This window comes from Schistocerca piceifrons, chromosome 8, assembly GCF_021461385.2.
Source record: "Schistocerca piceifrons isolate TAMUIC-IGC-003096 chromosome 8, iqSchPice1.1, whole genome shotgun sequence".
NCBI classification, from domain to species: Eukaryota; Metazoa; Arthropoda; class Insecta; order Orthoptera; family Acrididae; genus Schistocerca; species Schistocerca piceifrons.
The window spans coordinates 468,287,109-468,296,211 of record NC_060145.1 but is presented as its reverse complement, the minus strand read 5'-3'; positions in this window follow the sequence as shown (position 1 = coordinate 468,296,211).

Sequence of the window (9,103 nt, the reverse complement as noted above, 5' to 3'; positions counted from 1 at the left end):
GAGCGTGCCCCGCTAAGCACAACAGCGCAGGCGCAGCGCTCGTCTGAATCTGCACTACGAGATGGCGCTGTCTTAGAGACGGACCAAATTCTGCTTCCGCCGATCCGCGTATTAATATGTAACGCAGCCAATGAGATTGCTGCTAACGTAGAACCTTTTCTCCTCGCGGATCACACTCGCGCAGTGATACCTGAACGCGCGAGGTATTATAACGAGTGTACAGACCTCCGATTAGTCAGTCTGCATTAGTCTACATTAGTCTGCATTAGTCTGTGCCTAATAAGATTATCATATTCCTGTACATAACCATGAAGAGAAATGTATAGACACTTTGTCAAGTATCAAAGATATGTGAGAATAAGATTAACGTACTAAGACCAAAGGAACTTCAGATTGTCAATTGTAAACAGCAACCAGAATCAAGTTACGTAATATCTATGGTTTTTATTATTTTAATAAATGTGTCTGAAAATTAATCAACTTCTGTTTAAAGTTGGTCACCGTCAATCTGCTACTCTAAGCGTGCAAGTGGCATTTCTATCGCCTGACCTAACGGCAGAAGATAAACACGCCACAATAAGACCACGAGACATATTGCTGACACTCGCCTACTTCGTTAGAGCGACAAATCAAATAATCTGATGGTGTGTGTACTGAAGGTCTTACAGTACGCACACCACAAGCAGTAATTATTTTTACAATCAACATTTATGCAGTTTTGACGGCGAGCGGGAAAGACGTAAGCATGTGTTATTTCTTATAAACCACCAGCACTAGAGTGAGCAAATCAAAGTGCGAGAGCTTAGTCCTGACCAAAAGCAGACGCAGGTGGGAAGTGCACGCCGAGGAGACCAGAGAGAAGGTAAGGTCGACCGTAATTGCTCGGTTGCCATGGTCACCGGTACGTCACTGCCGAAAAGAGAAGAGGGGGTAAGGCCATCTTGCCGCGCTGCCCTGCGCCTCCGTGCCACGGCAGTCCAGCTGCTGTGGTTTCCCTTACGTAATTTTCATGTGCAGTGAATATGGACGAAATTCAGCAGCCGGCCGGTGTGGTCGAGCGGTTCTAGGCGCTACAATCTGGAACCGCGAGACCGCTACGGACGCAGGTTCGAATCCTGTCTCGGGCCTGTATGTGTGTGATGTCCTTAGATTAGTTAGGTTCTAGGGGACTGATAACCGCAGCAGTTAAGTCCCACAGTGCTCAGAGCCATTTGATTTTTTTTGGAATTCAGCCTTGTACAAGCAATTTTGTGTAACTACCTCACTACTTCCTTGCAAGACATTTCGTTGTCAAGGAGGTGTGAAAGTGTACGACATGAAATCGTTCAACACGACAGAAGTTCAACCCTTCCGCAAATTGCCGCAGATTTCAATTGTGGGCTATCAACAAGTGTCAGCGTGCGAACCATTCAACGAAACATCATCGATATGGACTTTCAGAGCCGAAGTCCAATTCGTGTAGCCTTGATGACTGCACACATAAACCTTTACGCCTCCTCTGGGCCCGTCAACACCGACACTGGGCTGTTGATGACTGGAAATATGTTGCCTGGTCGCTCGAGTCTCGTTTGAAATTGTATCGAGCGGATGGACGTGTACGGGTATGGAGACAACCTCATGAATCCATACTCCCTGCATGTCAGCAGGGGACTGTTCGAACTGGTGGAGGCTCTGTAGCCGGCCGGAGTGGCCGTGCGGTTCTAGGCGCTACAGTCTGGAGCCGAGCGACCGCTACGGTCGCAGGTTCGAATCCTGCCTCGGGCATGGATGTGTGTGATGTCCTTAGGTTAGTTAGGTTTAATTAGTTCTAAGTTCTAGGCGACTGATGACCACAGCAGTTAAGTCGCATAGTGCTCGGAGCCATTTGAACCATTTGAGGCTCTGTAATGGTGTGGGGCGTGTGCAGTTGGAGGATATGGGACCCCTGATACGTCTAGATGCCACTCTGACAAGTGACACATACGTAAGCATCCTATCTGGTCACCTGCATCCATTCATGTCCATTGGGCATTGGGACGGACTTGGGCAATTCCAGCAGGACAATACGACGTCCCACACATCCAGAATGCTACAGAGTGGCTACAGGAACACTCTTCTGAGTTTAAACACTTCCGCTGGCCACCAAACTCCCCAGACATGAACATTATTGAGCATATCTGGGATGCCTTGCAAACGTGGTGTCCAGAACAGATCTCCACCCCGTCATACTCTTACGGATTTATGGACAGCCCTGCAGGATTCATGGTGTCAATTCCCTCCAGCACTACTTCAGACATTAGGCGAGACCATGCCATGTCGTGTTGCCGCACTTCTCCTTGCTCGCGGGGGCCCTACACGATCTGAGGAAGATGAAATGAAATGATCGTATGGCATTGTTGGCCGGAGGTCCCATTCAGGTTCGGCCGCCGAGTGCAAGTCTCATTTCTGTCTGCGCCACATTGGGCGACTTGCGGCCGATGATGAGGGTGAAATGATGGCGAGGATAACACAACAACCAGTCCACGAGTGGAGAAAATCTCCAACCTAGCCGGGTATCAAACCTGGGCCCGGTGCGTGGGAGGAAAGCACGTTATCACCCAGCTAAGCTGGTGGACATCAGGTGCACCAGTTTGTTTGGTTCTTCAGTGTATATGGTCTGCTGAGGGGTTCGACAATCTAAAGGACCCGCGCACAAGTTTAGCACGGCATGCTTCTTCTAAAGATTGTCTAAGTAGTTTTATTTCATTTAAAGAACTATCCAAACAAGCGTTTAATGTTTCAGACCTACCTAACGAACATCATAAACCAATGAAAATCAGACACAACAATGAAGTGAAAGCCAGCAAAAGTCTCACGAAAATTCTAATTGACTTCACGATTCTTTTGTGTATGCAGGGGCTAGCTTTCAAAGGTCATGAGACAGAAGATTCCGTGAGTTCTGGAAATTTCAGAGAGATTTTTAAATTTGTCCTAAACAAAATTGAAGATCTGAAAGCGCACTGAAAGAAAAAAGCTATGTCTGGGATTTTCAAAACTTAGATACACCCAACTGATTGAACGTACAAATGAGTCGACTTGTGAATACATGCATTCAGGTTGGGATAGAACCCCATTTTGTGCTAGCATTGTGGACGAAACCACAGGTGTCACTCTATTGTTGTGAGGCTGGTGGATTGCAACGGCAACGTTCAGGAACATCTTCTTGGTTTTTAACATGTTAGCCAAGGTAGAACTGCTGCCGTTTCGTTCACTGTGCTGACTGGCGTGTTTCAGAACTGGTGTATGAAGAACAAACTTGTGGCCCAAACCTATGATGGTGCTTCTGTTCTGGCAGGAGAACTAAATGGCCTGCAAGCTAAGGTCTGTGAACTTGCTTCCCAAGCTCTTTTTACTCACTATTCTGCACATCGTCTAAATTTAATTTTACAGAAGAACTGTTCTTGTGTAATATCAGTAACGATGTTTTTCTCCAAGCTTGAGGACATTCCTGCCTTCTTCCACCGGTCTTCCAAACGGACAGCAATTCTAAACAGTGTTGATGGTAAACGCATTCCTTCCAAGATTGAAGCGATACGGAAATATAGTGCCAGAAAATTAATTCTCGAAAACCGTCAGAAGCTAGCTGAGGTTTTAAATGAAGTAAATGACAGGCTAGACTCTAGTGATTTCCAAAACAGTCTCCTAGGCCTTGACTGTGTTTTACTTCTCTCTGTTTTTCGAAGCATATTTTTAAAGATTGAAATGCTTTTAAATATTCTATATAAAAAAGCCAATGATGCATAGTTTTCCAACAACGCTGTCTCAGAAAATTTCACAGTACCCCTTGAACCTTGTGGCAGATATACTAATACTCTGCATACGATGATCCCTTCAATTATAAGCTGGCGAGAAAAAGGTTGGAGTGGAAGGTACTATCTTTATTTTTGACAGGAATTGAGATCAACTTACTGACAAGAAGCTGGTGTTGGACAGAGAGGAGTTTAATAAGTATATTACCTGAAAGCACCAAGCTGAGGACTGCGTCTACCACTGTTTACATCAGAGTTCGCTACAGACACCTCCCACTCCATTGCTCGACAATTATCCTACAGCCCAGGTAATCGAAATTCAGGAACGGCAATACACGCTACCACAACTGATGGGAATGCTTCAGTGTTCTAATTAAATGTCAAACTTGTCGGAGAAAAGACCAGCGCTCATAATCAATGGATCATAATGCAAAACATGTACTGGGGACTTGGAAAAATCATTGTACCGAAAGATAGCACCAGGAGAGTGGGGCAGCAGTTGCATATATGTTCTCCTTGGTGTGCAGTCAAGAACTAACCACTTGAAGCTCCTATCATGCCTCATTCCCTCCCTCTCTCCACCTTACGTAGAGATATTGGGCTGTTCTATTCTGTCGCCGATGGTCCACGAAGAGATCCATCTGGTGGCAGTGATATACCGTCTCGTCTGCGGAATTCACTCACTGATAGAGGCTCCCTGTAAGCTGCCAAACGTATTTCTCAGAAAGACTGGAACAACAAAGAAATTCTGGAGTACTTTCAAGATCACTTTTTCAAATGTCTGCTGTTTGGGCAATGGGCAGCTGCCAGAACGGATTTTTCACACAAAATCGTGTAGAAGGTTAAGAAGGGAAGGGTTGAAGACTCACTTTATTGAGACTCATGACATCATTCTACGAAGTAAATATTGCAATCGGTAACAAGCATAATAGAAACAGATTGAACCGGCACATCCAGAACAAAAAAGATTTAAAGAACATTGATGGTCGTAAACCGAAACCTAAGCAAACTACTGGCACGCATTCGCTTCGGGAACTGAAAAGCAGCGGTCATTGAGTTAGTTTAGTACGGATTTTGCCATGATATCAATTCAGTCAAGAATTCCGATACACAAGGCAGACAATCCTGCAATCAAAACGTTCCTCGGGGAGCTCACGCAAAAGTCACTACCTGATGTGAGCACTCCGGCATAGAGCCAATTTATGCGAGCGTTTTAGGAAAAATAAAGGAAGGGGCCGGCAAACACGAAGAGGGTTTCATTTTATGTGAAACTACTGATGAGCTGCAAAGACTTGTTTTTAATATTTTGGATTTTCCATTACCTGGTGAATGTGTAAAATCTATACTTTTTGAAATGTACCAACTCGAGAAGACAAATACCCGCACGATGTTGTCTACAACACGAACATTTCAGGCTTGTGTAAACTGATCACACACGCCACATGCTTTCAGGCTTCCAGCAACATGTGTTCGCCAACCTCCACCACGTGATGTGTATTGCACGTGATCTACACCTTGTCTGCGGAGAAGGTTCTGGTAAAGGCTCCATATCGTCAAATTTTGTATCAAGAAATGGTAGGGGTCCACCTTCTACAGTTTACTGTCTTCAGAAGGATAAGATGAGTAGTTTTACTGTGCGAAAACTTCGCTAAAATGAAAAACTTCATATGTGCCATAGACTCAATGGACACAGCAGCCATCAAACACACACGACAGATAATCAACAACAACAACAACAACCGGCGGTTGGAACTTCGCTCAACAACAACAACAACCGGCGGTTGGAACTTCGCTCAGTGTGTGTCCATAATTGTTTGCCTGATGCAATTTAGCGTTCAGAAGAAGAAGAAGTGGAGGAGAAGGAACTGTGGAAGCAGGTGATGAGTGTTAGGGACATCTTTGATGAATTTGCCAAAGACAAATTCTAGTTAAATTTGGAGAATAATCCAGACGTGGAAGCCTTTGTAATAGAGACTGAACTTCCTCTACCGGTGCTGACAAGATATGTTCCATTGGTTTCTGTTGACGTCGGGTGGCGTTTCTCTGAATACACGGACTTACTGGGCTCAAAAACAATGAAACGAAGTGTGTAATCCAGAGTAACAGAATCCCGTCAATTGGATAAAGGAAGTTAATGTAGGTGGTTTTAACATAAATGCATCAGCATCTTTTTTGTCCCTCTTTGTATCTTTTCTCCCCTTTCCTGACAATAATTTCTATGACGTTACCTCAATTAACTGCCTTACATGATGGTCCACAGTCTTAAATTTGCTACAGTTAGTGTGAAGCTGCAGAAATTAACCTTGAAATTTTACGTAAAGTACTGATATTTGGAGAGGTAACTTTTTATGTGCCAATCTAGCATGTAGTGCCGTTGTATTTTAAGAAATCGTACGGTGGACTAGCAATTTTTGATGTATTATCTTCGTTCACGTAAGTTTTGATACAAAAACCGCTATGGGGCAAAAGTAACGCCGGAATGAGTAGTCATACGTGCGATGTGTTCGTCAGCAAATCACAATAGAGGTAACTGCCACTTATTAGAAACCGTATAAATTAGTGGCTTTAAAAAATGACGGCTACTGTGATAACTGATGTTGCAAAATATCCGTTCTGCCGACCTCGACACGACTAGAAACATCGCACTTCCCGTACCACGAAGGAGCTGACGCGGAAACTGAAGTGCGGAGAACAGCGCGGAATAGATGCCTGGATGCTGGTAGAACAGACTGTCGACTGAAACATTTCAGCGTTCTGCGTGAACAGTTCTTATAAATTCTGTTACCAGTTAGCCTTCTTTCAGCTTCTGTGTAAGATTTAATTTAAAAGTAACTTCGAAAAATACAGTATGTCTAGGGTTTTGAATTAGAAGGACTTGTAATGGAGGAAACGATTGCAAAATCTTTGCTATTTCCTAAAACTAACATATTACTTGAAGTCCTATTACGTCTACAGGTATTAGGATAATTTCTGTGGTGTCACCGCCAGACACCACACTTGCTAGGTGGTAGCTTAAATCGGCCGCGGTCCATGTAGTACATGTCGGACCCGCGTGTCGCCACTGTGATCGCAGACCTAGCGCCACCACCAAGGCAGGTCTCGTGATACGAGAGTGGACTCGCCCAGTTGTACGAGAACCTAGCTACCGCCCAGTTGTACGAGAACCTAGCTACCGCCCAGTTGTACGAAGCCTTTCTCTCTCATTAGCCGAGAGACAGAATAGCCATCAGCTAAGTTAATGGCTACGAACTAGCAAGGAGCCATTTGTATCAGTGCCTATAGCTTACGAGTATTCAAGAGAGATGTATTCCAAGGACTAATAAAAAGATAAGTAATAAGCATCTACATACTTTTCTTCTTATTCATTTATAAGTTCTCATGTTCCAGACTTCACGCCCGTCTGCTTTATGCCGTGCGTGCACTATCGGCTACAGCGTTAGTCTAGAGTTCATTTTCAGCAATCTCAACTTCACGGTGTCGGCCCAGCTACCGACACAACATTTACTATGTGCAAGATGATTGTAATTAAATTAAACTCTCAAAACACTGTAGAAATAACACCACTGGTCTGAATAACGGAATATTATCGGAGAAGGGGGACAATGTATGGCAAAAGAAAAAAAAATAGTGCAAAATTTGATCAATAGATGGCGCTGTATATGTCAGAGATTCTACCCGTGGTCTAGGGGTAGCGTGTTTGATTCATAATCAAAACGTTTTCGGTCCCGGGTTCGATCCCCGGCACTGCCAAAATTTTGATAAATAATCAGCATTGGCGGCCAAAGACTTCCGGCATAAGAAGTCAGCCTCATTCTGCCAACGGCCTTGTCAAAGAGGGCGGAGTAGCGGATAGAGGTTCAGGGCACTCTCTTGTCCTAGGGGTGGGAAATTGCCCCTAAAGGCGGAAGAATCAGCAATGATCAACGACATGAGGATGCAGAAGGCAATGGAAACCACTGCATTAAAGACACGTAACGTGTATCCACAGGACATGTGGCCTGTAGTTGGAGAAGTGTCATGATGATCCCTCCATTGGAAAAAGATTCCGGAATAGTCCCCCATTCGGATCTCCGGGAGGGGACTGCCAAGGGGGAGGTTATCATGAGAAAAAGATTGAATAATCAACGAAAGGATAACGTTCTACGAGTCGGGGCGTGGAATGTCAGAAGCTTGAACGTGGTAGGGAAACTAGAAAATCTGAAAAGGGAAATGCAAAGGCTAAATCTAGATATAGTAGGGGTCAGTAAAGTGAAGTGGAAGGAAGACAAGGATTTCTGGTCAGATGAGTATCGGGTAATATCAACAGCAGCAGAAAATGGTATAACAGGTGTAGGATTCGTTATGAATAGGAAGGTAGGGCAGAGGGTGTGTTACTGTGAACAGTTCAGTGACCGGGTTGTTCTAACCAGAATCGACAGCAGACCAACACCGACAACGATAGTTCAGGTATACATGCCGACGTCGCAAGCTGAAGATGAACCGATAGAGAAAGTGTATGAGGATATTGAAAGGGTAATGCAGTATGTATAGGGGGACGAAAATCTAATAGTTATGGGCGACTGGAATGCAGTTGTAGGGGAAGGAGTAGAAGAAAAGGTTACAGGAGAATATGGGCTTGGGACAAGGAATGAAAGAGGAGAAAGACTAATTGAGCTCTGTAACAAGTTTCAGCTAGTAATAGCGAATACCCTGTTCAAGAATCACAAGAGGAGGAGGTATACTTGGAAAATGCCGGGAGATACGGGAAGATTTCAATTAGATTACATCATGGTCAGACAGAGATTCCGAAATCAGATACTGGACTGTAAGGCGTACCCAGGAGCAGATATAGATTCAGATCACAATATAGTAGTGATGAAGAGTAGGCTGAAGTTCAAGACATTAGTCAGGAAGAATCAATACGCAAAGAAGTGGGATACGGAAGTACTAAGGAATGACGAGATACGTTTGAAGTTCTCTAACGCTATAGATACAGCAATAAGGAATAGCGCAGTAGTCAGTACAGTTGAAGAGGAATGGACATCTCTAAAAAGGGCCATCACAGAAGCTGGGAAGGAAAACACAGGTACAAAGAAGGTAGCTGCGAAGAAACCATGGGTAACAGAAGAAATACTTCAGTTGATTGATGAAAGGAAGAAGTACAAACATGTTCCGGGAAAATCAGGAAAACAGAAATACAAGTCGCTGAGGAATGAAATAAATAGGAAGTGCAGGGAAGCTAAGACGAAATGGCTGCAGGAAAAATGCGAAGACATCGAAAAAGATATAATTGTCGGAAGGACAGACTCAACATACAGGAAAGTCAAAACAACCTTTGGTGACATTAAAAGCAACGG